This window comes from Taeniopygia guttata, chromosome 3 (assembly GCF_048771995.1).
Source record: "Taeniopygia guttata chromosome 3, bTaeGut7.mat, whole genome shotgun sequence".
Taxonomy (NCBI): Eukaryota; Metazoa; Chordata; class Aves; order Passeriformes; family Estrildidae; genus Taeniopygia; species Taeniopygia guttata.
This window is the reverse complement of record NC_133027.1, coordinates 8,791,991-8,804,177: the sequence shown is the minus strand read 5'-3', so window position 1 is coordinate 8,804,177 and position 12,187 is coordinate 8,791,991. Positions and strand designations below refer to the sequence as shown.

Genomic DNA, 12,187 nt, shown 5'->3' with positions numbered 1-12,187 from the left:
TGTGGGGGCCCCATCCCTAGAGGTGTTCAAGGTCAGGATGAGCAATCTGGTCTAGTGGAAGGTGTCCCTGCCCATGGCAGAGGGCTTGAACAAGATAATCTTTAAGGTCCCTTCCAACCTAAACCATCCCGTGATTCTGTGAAGAGCCTTTCTAAATGCTGGAAAAAGTTTTGCAGCCTGTACTTTTCTCAGCGTTAGCCTTTAATTCCAGAAAAAGAGTGCTACAGTGCTTTATCATCATTCACTAATCAGCTGTGACATGTAATTTGTATTCATATTCATGAGTCCTTTCCAATATTCTAGGTCAGCTTCACCTCAGAAGCACAGAGACAAGAGCATCTGATTCAGGGACCATTGCTGAAGTTACTGTGTGTAACCTTGTGCCCTTCCTTTATTATACGTTATTGTTGTGTTTTTCATCCCATCTAACAGACTGTCCACTAAAAGTTCAACAGTATCATCCATCACTTCAAAGCACTCTTACATATGACTTCTTTTACCCTGGCAGAAAGGGGTGAGAGCTGATCTGAGACAAGTGTAATGGCTGACTGCCTCCATGTAGTCATTTTTAAACTCTCCAAGAGCAGCGTACTGAAGCTGACCTCTCTTCCTGACCTAAATTGATCTCTGGAGCTAAATGGGGTCAAGCCTGGCCAGTCCTGGGAATGTAGAAATTCTTACAGCAAAGTCGAAGCTTTGCATCTCTCCTCCAAAGCACAGTTCAGACAACCCAAACAGCCTGGAGGCAGTTCTTGATGAGATGCTTTGTTCTGAAGAATAGCCTTATCCCAGAGGTAGTCACTCTGGGCTAGGATGTACCTATTCATCCCAAACTACTTGGAAAGGAGCAGAAAGGTATCAGCCCTGGCCTTCCTAAAAATTCCTCCAGCAGTTTAACCAAATTTAGTTTTATTTCAGGGGAGGGTCCCATGAGAACGACTGGATGGTGTAAAAACAATTCATCCTGAGTGGTCAGAGAAGCTGATACTGGAGCTGAAGCTGGGAAGGAGATTTGTTTTCAGTTCTAGATTTCTAGTTCAGGACAAAGTAAATTTTCAAAATTGTGGCTTGATAGAGAGTCAGAAAAAATTAAAATCAGAATTTGTAATGAAAAAAAAAAACTTCTGGATTTTTTTTTTTTTCATTTAGAAATCAAAGAAAAGCATTGTTTTTTGGAATTGTCCTGGCCCAGCTGAAATGTCTTTTCTCTGTAGCCTATTTCCTTGTTTAACAGGTCAGCAGACCCTACAGGAGATAAGAGTAATGCATTCTGAAACACTTTCTGCCTTGCTACACTCCAAAGCTAATATTTTAGCAGTATTACACCTCTCAGGTGGTTCACATGATGCCAGGAAATGCTCCTCAGTGTGCCTATGTGGCTGTGTGGAAGCTGGCTGACATCCAGCCCTGCTCACCCAGTGCTGTGGTGTGAATTCTGTCTGCTGCAGGCTGCTGTGACATACACACAACAGTCAGAGGGCTGGTGTGTGTTGGGAAAATGACACAAAGCATGTTAAAATGACAAGTAGAGCCAGAATAATTAACAAAAATATCCATGAGAAAATAATTATTCTCTATTAACAGAGAATTATAATTAATATCTGCTTGGTATTTTCTCAGTTTTCTCAGTTTTACAAATGAATGCTCAGTCTTTGGAAAATGCGCTACCTTGTTAATTTGAACTGCACAAATTTCTGTGTACAGGCAGCCTAGGAGAAGCTGTGTATGTTATTGTACACATAGAGACACATACACACAATGTGTCGATCCTTGGTGATGACACTCCACGGTACTCCAACCATTTCAATTATTTTTCCTGTGCTAGAACTACATTTCTGGAGTGGAATGAAATTTTCTTTCTCTTCCATATATTCAATGCAGACAATGGAAAGATTTAAAGTATTTTCTGCAAGTTATTTCTTATAAATCCCTTCATGTTTTCCTCATATAATTGTAAGAGAAATTTGCTTTTGAAATCTAGTTTAATACATAAATCCTTAGTACGTAATTATAATTAGTGCAGCCTCTAAACCTCCCAACATGTTCCATGAGAATTTACCCCTCCAAGAGGAAGAAATATCACTTTTTTTTTTGTTTACAGCTGAGATAAGTGAGTGTGAGAAAGTAGATGATTTGCCCTAGATCAGAAAGGAGCTTCAGGTCCAGCAGGAAACTGGGTCCAAGGCACCCATCTTCCAAGTGAAACCTAACCAATGGGCCATATGGTCTTTCTGATTGCCTCAAACAGTACACCCCAATGAACTGTTTAGAAAAAAAAATTCCCTACTTTCACATATTCAGAATTCCCATCAAACTTGTAGAAAGGTTTTCTAATGTTTTTCAATGATGTCTATAAATCAAGATGTCATCTAGACAAATGATAACACATGCATCCACCAAATGGTGAGAAACTGTCATTCATTAATGCCATATAGACAGACGGTCCATTTGTCTGTACAGAAGAATGAGATTAAGAGTCATATATTCCTACAGCTCATTGTAATGACACCTTGCCCTGCTGTTAGTTTTTTTTTTTTTTTTTTTTGCAATTTCATTTTTGAACTCTATCCCCATCTAATAATGCTTGCATTGCTACTGTAGTTTGTAACCATTTAAAGCCAAAAGTATGAAAAATGTTAAAGCATTTAAATATATTTAATGAGATCTGGTACAAAGCAGTGATTACTTCTGCCTTATTTCAAGGAGGTGACACTTTCATGATAAGGATGGTTTCCCAACTGTCACAATGGCTTCCCCAGCTACATTATCCCGAATCACAGGTTGGAATCACAGCATATATATAATAATCTATTTTTATCAGTTTCATGAAGCTTATTCTGGCGGAATATTCAATAGTATATTAAAAGCAGACATCTGCAGAGACTTTGTACAGCTAAAAGCTTTTCTTCTTTAGGTAAAGTCCTAATTTCAACTTCACATCAGTGCCACATTTTTGTACATCTGGCTCACAAACACTAAGGAGGATGAATGAGCTATCAGTGTATTATTCTGTGCAGTGGATTCCAGCAGCCACAGAAACTGTTCTAAACATCAGGATGTTGTTAGCCTCACTGGCCCATAGTCAGATTGCCTAGTAGAGAGCCAAAGATGCACTTAAACACTTCCTGGAATGACTGAAGACATGTGTGCTCTGAATTTGTTTGAAACTGAAGAGAACTAATCACAATGTTTGGGTGAAGCAGCGATGGCAAGCACTCTGTCTGACTTAGAAATCATGACTCCTTCTTCTCATTAGCTGAATATGGAGCCAGAGACTGTCAGCTCATAAAGTACCATCTGAATCACTCATTTCCCCTGCAGTAGGTGGCCTGAATACAGCTGTCTGCTTCCCTATCAGTAAAAATACTAATGCTGTAGGATAAATAAGACTATGAAGTCTAGAGACAACGTGGGAGGTGAGTTATTGCTGAGTGTGAGGCAGGACCATCTCTCCAATAACAGAATTATTAAGATGAGAATCCAGCCTCAAGGAGATGCTCACCTATTCATAAAAAAAATATTTCTTCTGTTTGTTTTTGACAATAACACTGTATGCTTGTACAAGACTATCTCCTCCCAAAGCATTTACATGGTGCTCCCTTAATGCTACTGATACAAGCTGATCTCTTACTGCTGCTTGTGCCTAACCACGATGCTTCTGTTGCATTTGGTGACATCAAAGTGACAGAGTGAGGAAAAGTGGCAACAACTATGCTTTTTTTTTTTAATCTCAGTACAGTTTCTTCCTGTTTTGTGATGTGTTTTGACCAAAACACACTTTCTTGTGTCTTTTCAAGATCAAATTTTAAGAAAAATATTAGAGACAGATCTTTGGAAACACAAGTCAATCTTTCCAGCTACAAGTGTCCCCACCTTCTTCATTACATAGAGATCATCTTATTTCAGTGATACCCTGGTCTCCTATGACACTTTCACCTTGTTGTGACTATTGGCTCTGTTCAGGTAGAAGCAGTATAGAAACCTTGTTAACAAAGAAGAAATTCATGTTGCAAAATACTAAAGATGCCAAAGGAGGATGACTCTTTTAAAACACTCTTTGAAACACTTCATGGCTTTCTTTAAATTATGAGTGACTTGATTTGCATCCAGTTTGGACTGCTGTAAATCAGCAGGAGCTCCAGTGGTCTCAATAAAGCTGTGCTGTTGCAATCAAAATGTTAGAGCCACATGTCTGCTTCCCACACACTAGATAGTGTGTGAGTTCCGATCTATCTGCTCTATAAATTATGAATGGAAGGGGAATACTTTTTTTTATTAACATATATTTTACCACAAGTGCTGATTAGAGGGACACATTTTCTATAATTCCTTTCCTTTTTATATTGCTGTGCAAACAGCTTCTCAGAATCATTGCCCCAGGTTCAGAAAGTGATGATTAAAGAGGTGCTCTAAATTCCCCCTTGGGTTCATTGGGAACTGAAATCAGCAAGACATGCAAAGATGATAGTGAAACAAGCCAGAAGAGTAGTGGATCAGAAAGGAAAATTAGTAATTAGTGCCCATTTTCTTTTTTTTTTTTTTTTTGTCCATTTCTGTTGTTTCTAGTGGGTTTTTTGATGGATGGGAGTTCTTTTTAAAAACAAAAATTTGGAGTTTTTTGTTTGCTGTTTTAACACAAAGAGAAACACTGAGATACTCTTTGTTGAGGATTATTTCCAGGGAACCCTTTTCTAAATATTTCTGAGACAGAAATGCAAGAACAAATATATACAGTATTATTAAAATAGTATTAGAGTAGAATATAGATAGTATATAAAATATAAAGAAAATTTAAGACTATATGGACTAATTGTCAAAAGAACAATGAACACAGGAAAGTGAATCAAAATACTGATCAAGGACTAGAGACATAAAAGTTATACTCATTATTAGGCTGAGATGATGTTGATCCAGCTCAGGGGACTCGATCTACTATAGTCCAAAGGGATGCTATTGTCATAGCTATGAAAGCCTAAAGCAATTGCATTGTCAAAGCTGGTTGGTCTGAAATGCCTCAAATATAATGGTTTTGTATCAATATAAGTTTTTAAGAAAATTCTTTTTAAAAGATACACCTGTCAAATTTTAGCTAAAACCATATAACTAGTTAAAAACAGATCTCTAATCAAAGGTGTAGCAGCTGTTGAAAAAAAAAAAATATGCTAACAAATATTCATTAGTTACGAGAAAATGTTTTATTCAGTTCTACCAGTCTGTGTTTTGGGTCTGGGGACACAGTAGCCACAGAAGCAAAAAAAGAAAACCAACAAAACTCTTGAAATATTAAGCTTTTTCAGGAATAACACTTATTTCTTTTCTGAATTGTCAGTTTTATGGTGAGAACATCCTTGAGTTTTCTTTACTTTCCAGGACAAGCATCTTCTTTTTTCTTTCTGAACAAGGACTTATTTCAAAGATCTGAGTCTATGGAAGATGTTCCTGAGGTGATTCATATTCCCCTTTCTGACTTTTACTTTGATACTTCAGTCTTAATTGTCAGCCAAACTTACAGATATTTGCACCATTTGAAAGCTTTGAGCTCCAAAAATAAAACAAAATCCCTTCCATTTAAATATCTGAATATGCTGAATGTAGGTGTATGGTAAGCACACATGAGCAATTCACTTATCCCAGTGTGAGCTTCCCTGCAGCATGTACAGCAGGTACTTTTAGCTTTGTGTTGGCAGAAAAGGCCAAGAGAGAAAACCATGTAACTATCACTGCTTCCAGTAGTCCAAGGAAGTAAGTCAATGGCCACTGAGATGTGTTGGACAATTTTGAAATCAGATTTCTCTGGTTGCAACATAGTGCACTATTTAATTTCTATTCAAATTATATTATTTAATTTATAGTAGCTAGATGGGAATATTACTGCACTCAAAGAGCAGGGAAAAGAAGAGGAACAAGCAAAATTATACTTTCTCACAATTTTCCTTTCTTTTCCACCAACAGCTGACCAGCAAGGTTCACCCCATGCAGCCCTGGAAGGAAGTTCATGTTGCTGATGAAGTCCGCAGCAATTTATTATCAGTTGGAGAATAACTCAAGATGTATAGGGAATAAATATGTAATTAACTTTAAGCTTCAAAGTGCCATATTCCTACTTTCTGGGTTACTGCGTAGAAATATGTGTGAATTCTCCATTAAACAAATAGAGTAAAAATAGCAGTTGCAAGAAGCCCTTGGCTGATGGATAAACAGATTGTCTGCATACAATACAGAGTAAATCTAATGTTCCTGGTTACAAAAATCCTACAAGCATATGTTTAAGTCCACCCAATATTTCTTGGAAGCATCAGAGATACTGCGGAGGGATTCAATTAATTAAAAGCAAATGCAGATGTCTGCACCTGAACTAGTCACCCTAGATTCCCTCTAAATTCAATAGAGAGAAATGAGAGTTTCTAGTGTACAATTCATCTCATCCTAAAGTACACGTCTAAAATAGATCAAATGAATTGCACATAAAAGTGTCTATCCTTTTCAATGGCTATAAAGGAACACTTAGAAACTAGCCCTGCTGTAGATGTCTACAGCAGAGATATCTAGAGTGTGATTGATTTTATCTTACTTTGTACATTTAAAGTTCTTGTGCCACACTCACATTATAAGCCATAGAGATTAATCCAGCCAAACAAATGAAAGTGTCTGTCTTAGGAGGAGAAGAAAACCCTCCCTTAAATTTTGGTGAAATGATTAGCAACCTCATGCTGAGCAGAGTTCATGCTAAGACAGAGGTGCCTTCCCTTCCTCATCCTACCCTGGGAGCAGTTCATCGTGAGCAAAGCAACACAGCTCAGTCTGCTGCAGACTGGCCCTGGGAGAATTATTCAGTCAGATCCTGAAACAATCCATCAGTTGATCTCAACAACCTCTACTGAAACATATTGGCTCTTATCACAAGATTTATTTTGCCTTCCAGCCCTCCGGCTGGAACAGCAACGCTTCATGCAAGTTAGCAGACACAGCATCAGTACAAGATGTGGACTTGAAACATGAATTTTCCATCTCTGGGCAAGAGACCCAATAGAGCACAAAATAAGTACTGACAAAATTCTTCCAAGTAGCTCCAACTCTGCAATGAGACCTTTACTCTAACAGGAGCAATAGGCAAAGGTGGGAAATACTTGAATACACATGTCTCCACATGAAATTCATTTCTTCTTCTAAAATTGTGTTGCAAATGCTTAATCTAGTGTCATATTAATGCGTGAACCAAGAAATTGATTCTTTGGAAAAGTCAGACGCTTAATTTCAAAGTTTGAGATACTAGAAAATAATCAGTTCTTAAATAAGTGCAGTGGATGTCAGCAAAAAATATTTGCTGCCTTTTGACAGCATTTTATCTCCACTTCAATAGCTGATTTAACTTCAATCTGCTGTTACAAAATGTTTCAGCACTTTCCTGGTTTAAAGTATTGGAGTGTCAGTGCTTTGGAATTTATACACATTTATCTGTAACATACAATTAAAATCCCAAGCAATTATAAAGTTTAAAATTTTCTGAAGTTCCTTTAGAAATGCAAGAGAAATGCATGACTACATGTGGTAGAGACATATATAGTAAGATTAATAAGTGTAAAGAAGAAACTGTTAGTCATAAAATTGGCAATAGCAGACCTTCTATTTTTATTGGTAAATGTTTGATATGTTTTATAAATCAAAATACCTCTAATCAAAATTACTTTTTCACATATTTTCTGGGGAAAGCTAAAGAAGAAAAAATTCTATTAAGTCATCTTTTTAATGTATGTGTTATTAGATGACAATAATTTTTTTGCTAAAAATAAGAGAAATTATATTTCTAATTTTTTTATATTGATTTACTGTATGTATCCATGTTGATCTGTAGATCAACAATCAATAATATCTTAACTTGTGTGGTGGGTTGACCCTGGCTGGATGCCACTACCCATCAAAGATACTCTATTTATCTCTTTCCATAAACCAGATAGAGAGAAAATAATATGAAAATTTTGTGGATTGAGATAAAAGCAGGGAGAGATCACTCACCAGTGACCACCATGAGCAAAACAGGCTCATCTTAAAGAAGTTAGCTTAATGTATAGCCATTCAAACCAGAGTAGGAAAGTGGAGAAATCAAAACAAATCTTAAAAACACCTTCTGCCTCCCTTCTTCCTGGACTCAATTTCACTCCCGAATTTCTCTCTCTCCTCCACCCAGCAGGGAGAGGGGGTGGGAAATGGGGGCTGTGGTTGGTTCATCACACGTTGTCTCTGCTGCTCCTCCTCCTCAGGGGGAGGAATCCTCACAGTCTTCTGATTCAACATAGGTCAGGCACCCAAGTTTTCAGATGGCTACAGGTGAATATGTCCCAGTTTAAAAAAATCACCTATCCTGAAACTGACTGCAAAACAAGGGGGGGAAATAATTATTCCGAGCTCTTTCCTTACCTTTTTTCTTCTGGATGGGAAAACTCTTGGCTGAAGAACTCAGGGAAGAAAAATGTATTTTTCTGTGTGAAGCTCCCATTTTTTCTTCTTTCCTTTGTTTTTTAAAGTAAAAACTTTTGATGAAAATCAGCATCAATCTAGAATGTTTATAATTGTCTTAAAAATTCCTACTTGAAACCAAAGTACCTAAACACTTTTATCAACATTTCTTGAAAAAATTGAGAGCTGCGTAAGATGTCCATACTTTACCTTGATTTTATCTGTAGTTCAGGGATACATTTCATATTTTCATGTTAATGCTTATGTGAGACAACCATATTGGATCTATATAGAAACATCAGGAGTTTTTTACCATGATTTGGTTTGCAGTTGTCTTAAAGCACAATTGTGAAATTCACAGTGAGTTATGAGTTATGCTGGGTTTGTGTGGCAAGGTTTGGACTACAGGAGGGGCCTTGGTGAGAAGCTGCTGGAAGCTTTCCCCTGTCTCACACAGCCAATGCCAGACAGCTCCAATAGAAACCCACCACTGGCCAAAGCCAAGGCCATGAATAGTACTCAGAAGATGATGTAAAGTCTGAAAACCAGCTTAGTTGAACATAAACTTAGGAAAGAAAATCACACCATAAAACAGTTCACCCAAGCTCTTACATTTACTTGCAACTAATTTGTATTTTCTAAAAAAAAAATCAGTATAATTAGATGAACCAGTTTATACATAAAATTGAATTCTTTCTCTGTTTCTTGACAGTGAAATGCATTAAAAATCATCAGAGTCAAAAGAGTGATACATGCTTTGAGCATTTGAAGATAGATATAGTACTTTTGTACTGTCTTTGCCTTTTAACTAAGATTTGATCTTTGAGACAACTTGAATAGGGGTCACAGCATGATTAAAACAATTTGACATTCTGTAGAATTTTTTTATACAGATTGCATATTTAGTGTCTTCATGAAGAAGCAAATGGAACTGTAGTACTGATCAGATGCAGTTGATCACTGCCCAACTGTATTCGTAAGATGTAAAATGACATTTCTCTCTTAATATGGCAAAACCCACAACAGGCATCTCAAATCCCAAAATCTAGATCACAATGAAAGAGAGGGGTCGCTTTCAGAAGAACACATGAATAGGAAACTTTCTTGTTCATCTAAGAGTACAATACATGCAGAAAAACCTTAAGAGATCAGCCCATTTTTAGTTTAAAAGAGTATATGTTAATAAGTTTCATCTTTCTGAAGAACTTCTGGATTATGTGAAAGCAATTATTTGAAAAACAAACCCACCAAGAGTTAAGGAAATAATGAAGATTAAAATATAAGTTACATATATTTTCCTCCTGTTTTCCTGGATGAAGTTAGGAATAAAAGAGCTTTGCATGAAGCTATACAAACAAAGGAATGATGCATCTCCTTCAAGGATGAAGCATTCTTATTTTAATCTTATAACACAATAATTTTATTTATATTTGTACATTGATGTGTAACTGGGTAGTTTCTTCACATTCCTGATCAGCAGCTACTTGTAATACTGTTCAACAAGAGATCTGTATTTGAGGAGCCAAATTTAGAGTTTTATTCTTTGCAACTTCAAAGAGTTTAAAAATGTATTTCCTCCTTAACGTTAAGGGGCATTGATTACTGTGTTGGTATAATAAATCTTCTCTATCTTTGACAGAAGCCTTTGATGAGGAAAGCATTGATCATGAAGAAGCAATCCACAAAACCCACAAATGACCAGCTGAAATTACTGACCAATATCTCCTTGACTGCCCTGGCCCTTAGCCTATCAGAGACCACCCTACCATATTTTATTCAACAAGAGGCCAAGGACTAAGGAGGAAGATCAAGACCTTTGTTTAAAAGCCTAGGAATTCTTTTGTTTGGAGTCCCTCCTGGGAAGCAGCTTGATCTTCTTCCTTGTTGCTAGGCCATGAATAAATGACTTTATGGAATGAGACAGTTGAGACCCTGCTATGGGAAACTTAGAGTCAAGAATGTAAGAAAAGATGGTCTGACTACATGAGAGTGGGGTGTGTAGGGGATCAAACAGGGCACTCATCGGATCACTGGAGCCACCCACTGCAAAAGGGCTTTGGTCACAGCAGCTGATGTCTCTGGGGGTGCCAGTGTGACTGCCAGAGTGGCTCCTGGGTGCTCAAATGAGGAAATTCCTTGACAAAGGCATCAGGACCATGTGCTATAAAATGTGCATTTCCACACTGTCCCCATATAAGAGTGAATCAGGAAGCAGATTCCCAGTGTTGTGACCTGGGTTAAAGATGACAGCAACTGAGGGGCTGTTGCCGGAGGAGACCTTTACATGTCATCTCATAAACAGCTGCCCTTGAGGCATGCAAGTTTAAGGACCTTCTAGGGAGGACCACATAGCCAAAACATTCCAGAGAATCACAGAATCTCCTTAGAAGGGATCCACAAGTATTGTCTAGTCCATCTCTTGGCCCTCCACAGGACAGCCCCAATAATCACAATATGTGCCTGAGAACAATGTCCAAATATTTCTTGAGCTCTGTCAGGCTTGGTGCCATGACCATTTTCCAGGGGAGCTGTTCCTGTACCCAACCACCCTCTGGGTTAAAAATCTTGCTCTGAGCAATGTCAGTGACATGGCAGAGAGAGCCCTTGAGCGAGAAGACATATCTTGAAACTTCGCTGAAGCAAATACATGAGCAGAAGCTCAAGGGCACAGGAGAGCTGAACCACCAGTGCTCTTTATATCCCTGTAGATTATTAAAAGACAGTACCTGTCTGTCTACATGGCATTGCAAAGCACAGTTCCTCCCTTAAAAAAGTAGTGGTGCTGCCTTGATAAGGTGAATTGTATGTCTTTTTGGTCAAGAGGAGAAGTTGATCAAAACTGTACACATACTTTTATGCTTTCATTTCTCTGAGACAAAAAGTAAATGTTTTCTGGAGCTGTGCCTCAAAAGAAGACCTTTAATCTGCAAAATTCTTCTGTGGTTTTCAAAGCCTTTCTTATGTTTCTCATAATTTTTATATATTAATTTTACAGTTATAAATTAATTTTGTCATAAAATGTAAAGATGAAATAAGGATTTATTTTGCTGGGCAGAAAGGAAAAAAGTCTTTCAAAACTCTTATCTTCTAAATTTTATTCCCCTTCCAGCAGTAAGAGACTATAAAAATCATATTTCTTTAGTAATATCATAAAAGTCATGTCATTTTGAGCTAGATCCTAAAATAATAGCAGTTAATATTATTGATAATTATGATATTAATATTATTATCTACAGGTTAAAGAGAAAAAGGCAAATATGTTTAGCATTCAGAAGCTAGTCCTGATTTTGTAAGCTTTTATTTCAGAGGAGCTACATTTCCCACTATGCTTAACTGCATAGTGGGACAGGTCATATGCTACTAAAAACAAAACCTAAATATTTGTAGAGTTTCATTAACGACCCTCAGCTACCAAATTCTGGACCCTGAGGAATACTGAATAGTAGCAAGCATTGAGACATTTCTTTGCTGAATTTCATTATGAAAACACATCCCTGAGACTCAGCAACCTGAGGATACTCCATAAGCAAGCAAGATCTCAAATGCCTTAAAATCAAATCTCTGGTTCTTTATCCCTAGAACTGAGCTAGTAAATTTTTCTCCCCACTCTGAATCCTGACCTGATTTTTCTCTGACTACTCAATGCAGTTCTACTAAGATTTCCCTGTGAATTTCCCCAGTTACACTAATGGGATATTCCCAATGCTGATAATCATTGAAGTAGTTCTAGTTA

General features: G+C 37.3%; 1 long non-coding RNA gene across 1 annotated transcript in view; it reads right to left on the bottom strand.

The window, feature by feature from the left end:
* Positions 1–8,244, bottom strand: part of LOC140683539 (uncharacterized) — a 33,991-nt gene extending 25,747 nt beyond the window's left edge. Inside the window, exon 1 of the long non-coding RNA XR_012054717.1 lies at positions 8,123–8,244. This is a non-coding gene — a long non-coding RNA (uncharacterized lncRNA). The remainder of the gene's footprint in view (positions 1–8,122) is intronic.
* Positions 8,245–12,187: the final 3,943 nt, after the last annotated feature.